Here is a 5,385-nt window from a genome sequence, read left to right as displayed (position 1 = left end):
CTGTTTTTTTGAGAATATTTTGTTTTGTTTTTAGTGCATTTTGTTTTGTTTTTAGTGTATTTTGTTTGGAAGTCGGTTTTGTTTTTTAAAGTTGGTCAATGATTATCGTTGTGTTCACAAATTGAACCCTTTCCCTTAATGCAGTGCTAAAGACTTCTACCACTGCTTTCTATTGGGATAATCTAGCCAAATACTTTTAGACACTACGACTTGCTCACGTGAAACCTTATATTCTCTCGGCGTTGCATTAATATCGTTGTTTCTCATCTATACTAACATTATAAAGAAGAAAATTTGTATTTTTGTATGCATTGAAATAACTCAAAAACCACTGAGTCGATTTCAAAAATTATTGTATCAGTAAATAGCTACATGACCACTAAATAACATAAGCTATTTTCTTTACTATTTTTTTTAATTCTATGCGAAGTCGTAGAAAGGTTTTTTTTTATAACATAAGGTGGCAAACGAGCAAGCGGCCACCTAAGTCCGCCAAAATGGCGAAGCGACCACTGCCCATAGACATTCGCAATTGCAGATGCGTTGCTTACCTTTATCCGACGGAAGAGGAGACGCGCATAAAGAGGATATTTCCCCTTCCAATGCATCTCCTCCACCGTCAAATCCACTTCCCCTTCCCATCCTCTCCTTATAAGAAAAGGGTGGTAAAGAGAATGGGACTTAAATTAGGCCTCCGTCACCACACTCATCAGACGAAACACTGAATTGCTTCCACTTCACGCCTGTTTTCTTTAGGTAGTGTTAAATATTCGTCGTATTCGTAACAAATACGCAACAGCTGTTAATATTTTATTAACGTAAAACGTGTGTTACGAAATGTTTTCAAAACACGAAGTAAACTGTTGTAATATTTATTCCTGTACCGTACAGAAGGCAGCATTTTATCCGAATTACTTCCCGGTAAGTTAAGTTAAATATTATAAGCAAAGAGGTAAAGGTAATAAAAAATGATACTGTGATTGTTAAAATATATTTTGTTTTTTTTTAGATCTTGGTACATCTCATCATCTTCCTCGTTGTCTTACTCCCGTAGTGTCGCCGTAACAGGTTTTTGTCCTCCATCACACGCCATCTCAATCATCACTCCCTTCTTGATCATTTCACCTTTCACGCAATCCATCCTTTTCTTTCTAGGTCTACCGGTGTACCCCTCCACATTCATAACTAACGTTCTTCTTTTTAGATTTTCGTACAGCTGTTTATTAAAAAAATCCGATGTGGGTCTTTGTTGAAATAACCATCCTGTGTAATTTAAAAAAGGCAATTCTTATCTACGTCAAATACCAAAAGATAATACTTTCTGCTTACCATTGTTAGTAATGAAAGCGGTAGTTATCATATCTCTACTGCTAAAACTATTAGTAACTCTTTATCAAAGAAATTATCTGGTAAACCTTTTACGAATTCAAAGCTAAATACAAATGGTTAAATACAAAGTAAAGGAAAAATCAACTAATGTTAAAAAAATTAGGAATTAAATTACCTAGTCTAGAGCTAAACAAAAATTCAATTTTGCTATTAAGGATACAAGTACTGCCATCTGTGGGTGGGAAAAGAAAACTATGCGAGACTTCACTCACCAAAGTCCGCTTGCTGGCCTAATCGAATTAATCTCGAAAGAGTCGGGTTTTGTCCTGGGATTTCATGAGGGACCAGTGTCCTGATAAACCCATGGGATATAGAAACTAAGGTTTAAATTACTGGCAGATCATAACGAACCTGCATTATTAATAAAAAAGTACTAAGGAAAATGTCTGTTAAGTCAGGTGTCAACGGTCACTAATAAAATATTGTATAGTAAATACCTGTGAATAAAATTATGAGTTACGAATAAAAGTGCTAAATGGAGAGGTAATTTAAAAATCTCACCTTTTTAAATAATTTATGTTTAGTTAGAGACTGCTTACTCGCCGCATTTATTTATTATTAGCTGTCGCTCGCGACTTTGTCCGCGTAAAGTTACAAAATAATAAACATAGCCTATGTTACTCACTGATAACGAAGCATTTTAATGGTGAAAAGAACTTTTAAAATCGGCCCATTAGTTTTTGAAATATATATATACATACAAAAATGCACATCCTCTTTATAATATTAAGTATAAAAGCAGATAAAAGATTATTACTTTCCTATGTGATCACACATTATAAACTAACATTACTCTAACACTAAGGCTATAAGCATTATCTTGGACAGTTCTATCTAATAGACATACGGAGTCCTCTAGCCAAAATTCGCAAAAATATTTACCCTCATAGAGTAACAGGAATACAGAGCAGGATACGAGTTGGTGAATTTGTCAAAAGATGGCGCTTTGAAGAGTTGTTCGCAAGTATTTATACAAAACGACAGGATAAATAAAATAATACATAACTAGATGAATGGTATGCCTGCTTACGGTTACTCAGGATATAACAAAAGCTATAACTCTTTTGATCTTTTCGCCCTTGTATAGTCAGGAAAGTATGACTAGGAAATAGAACCTTTTGTCTATAACATGGGTGACAAACATTTATGTTTCAGTCACTTTTTTACTGAAATGTTTTACGCAGTCTTACATAGATGTGCCATCGAGTAACTTTGACTGCGATTATTACGTCAATTCTATGGTGCACATGATTTATAATTTTTTGGTAGTGATTTTAATGATTATCGACGTGCTCAAAATATTATATCGTGTGTTGCCTATAACAACGCATTTATTAGGAATAATAGTAACTGCTGCTCGCGACTACGTATATGCAATATTGAGATAAAAAAAAGTAGCCTATAATATGCCCGTCTATGTCAGCAACCCTTCAGTGAAAATCCGATCGAAATCTGCCCAGCCGTTTCGGAGACTACCCGGAACAAACGCGGTTGAGGACATACAGACAAAAATTTTAGAAATGCGATTTTCGTTATCAGCAACGCAAAAACATCATCTTCCCGAAGTCCGGAATTTTTCTTTTGATATTACAAACAGACATTCCAATTTTATTATATGTATGTATAGAAGATTGTTACTGTTGTCTGTGGGTACCAGTTACTGGACAGCAAGTGACTACTTTCTAGTTTGCGGCCTTTTTGGATGTTTAAAAAGGTATAATAAATAGTTGTTTATTAGAAGAATGCAAATTTTTTCTCTCTTTAGATTGATAAATCTGTTATGGTTATTAAGCTTATTTTATTATTACTAGTGTACAGCGACCTCCGACTATCTACGCTCCCTTTTACATCTTGGGAAGGGGGGTCGCTGAAAACCAGCTCGACACTGGATCTCAACCAGTATCGGTTAAGCTAAGCCTCCCCCTTTTGCCATCTGTTATAATTTTTTCATGTACGTTTTTTATTTTGTACAACTCTGTGTATTCTTGGATGGCAATAAAGAGGTTTTTATTTTACTTATTTATTTATTTTAAATGAAAGGATATTTCGATAGCAATATTTATTCGTAGTCTCGATTATTAATTTCTAAATTAAAACTTATCATTAGGCGACATAATACACAGTCAAAGAAGAAAATAACAATTGTGCGCTAATTCATTGAAGGTGAATCTGTAGTTTTTTTATTGCAGTATAACACTTAAAGTCTGTATTTCCTTAACTTTAGTTACCTGTCGGTTTTATATTTTATTATAAGCATACTTTTCCTTTTTTCCTTTGGGTTTTGCAACTTATAAGCGCATTTAGTAAACTTGCTTGGTCCCAATTTCCTTTTGTTTTATTTGCTTCCGTTACACTTTTGCTTCGTTCTCAAATCTTCTGAACTAATTACTATAAAAAAAAACAATCCTGAAGGGAAAAATAATACATGTTCAATATCCGGCGTCAGGGGACTTTTCTGTGTTTTATAGTAGGGCACAGAGAATCGTGTGAATAATTAAATTGCATTCTAGAAATATATTAGAAATCGTTGTAGCACACATCGGAATGTTCCGTGACGCACTGTTTTCATCAAAAAAAAAATCAATAAACCGAGCCCGCTGTTGACCAGGCTAATCGCGTTTCGTGAGTTTATTGTTACGTTCCCTCGCATCCCTATCATAAGTCCTTGAATCACTCGATTACCGAAATAATGCAAGTGTCCGGTGCTAGGTGCCGTCCGGCGCTGGGGGACTTCCCCTTATACTCAAATTTTACATATTATTATGTGTTATACATTAGGTTCAACTTCAATGCTTCCTTATCTTTTTAGCTCTTTACAGACGAGAAACTGCTTGGAGAGCCGCAGGGAACATAATGTTAAAAAACTCAGCAGTCGAAATTCACATGTGCACGTTGCATTCGCACCATTTCTGTAACATAGAACACAACAGAGTAAATAATTCATGGAATTCAGCCAAAAGCGGTCGGTCCTTTTTTCTAATCATTGCAGGAATGGGCAAGCTCGCCCGGTGCAACACCACGACCACATAGAAGACAGGAACAGAGGTGAAGTTGAAGCAAATCGGCGTTTCGTCTGAAAAATGTAATGCATGACTATAATGTGGGTAGTCCTACATTATACCTATGTATAGCCATACACCACAAGAAGTATCATACTGGAAGCCTAATTTTAGTCCACTTCCCCTGCCTTTTCACCCTCTCCATACAAGAAATGGTTTGAGTTATTTTTATTTCATAACCATCACGAAAAAGCTCCATGCTTTTTGTAATAAAAATTAATTAATAACCTTCGACACTATACTTTACATCTGTGTTAAATTTAATTTAGATCCATCTATATTTTATTTCTGACAACCTTCTACAGACCGTAAAAAAAGGGAAATCGGTCCAGCATTTTAGGGGCGATTCCGTGACCAAGGAAAATAGGGATTCATTCTTACGTGTATAGATGTCGTCACAAAATATCTTAAAAACTCCATAAAAAATCTTCTTCCAAAAAGTTTTTAATTCTTTCAACTACCTTCTAATTTACAGTATATAGCGATGGTGTGAATAATTTTAATATAAAAAATACAGTATTCATAGGACCTTTAATTGGTAACCGTAAGGCTTCTACAGTTTATAAATGTTGATGTAATGGTGTAGATGGCTCTTACGGCAAATACATTACATTGAGTAAAACGCTACAAATCATATTTTCGCAATGATTGTACACATCAAAATTTAAAGTTAATATTAATAACGCCAGCTTATATCCAATACCAACATTTGCAGGAAATTGGAGCGAAAAATAGTTTAAATCTATAGTAAATTACACATGGTTATGAACAAGAGCCTGGATACTTTGTTAGGAAGCAATTTTACAGGATACATCTAGATGGCTCCACTGAAGTTTGATTGTTTGAAAAATATTGTAACCAAATTAGCAATTTATTTTAAAATACGATCTCGAATTCACTACATTATATAATGTACTGGTGGCACGAAGGCAGAAGC

The 5,385-nt window shown here is 34.7% G+C and overlaps 1 protein-coding gene across 1 annotated transcript in view; it reads right to left on the bottom strand.

Annotated features, from left to right (window-relative positions):
• LOC106099313 (probable cytochrome P450 305a1) overlaps positions 1-5,379 on the bottom strand; it is a 26,011-nt gene extending 20,632 nt beyond the window's left edge. Inside the window, exon 1 of the mRNA XM_013277845.1 lies at positions 3,618-5,379. The gene's annotated coding sequence lies outside the window, so the exon portion shown is untranslated. The remainder of the gene's footprint in view (positions 1-3,617) is intronic.
• Between the last annotated feature and the right edge of the window lie 6 nt (positions 5,380-5,385).

The sequence above is a fragment of the Papilio polytes genome, unplaced genomic scaffold (genome assembly GCF_000836215.1).
Source record: "Papilio polytes unplaced genomic scaffold, Ppol_1.0 DF824381.1, whole genome shotgun sequence".
Taxonomy (NCBI): domain Eukaryota; kingdom Metazoa; phylum Arthropoda; class Insecta; order Lepidoptera; family Papilionidae; genus Papilio; species Papilio polytes.
The sequence above is the reverse complement of the archived record's forward strand: the minus strand, read 5'-3'. Positions and strand labels throughout refer to the sequence as shown.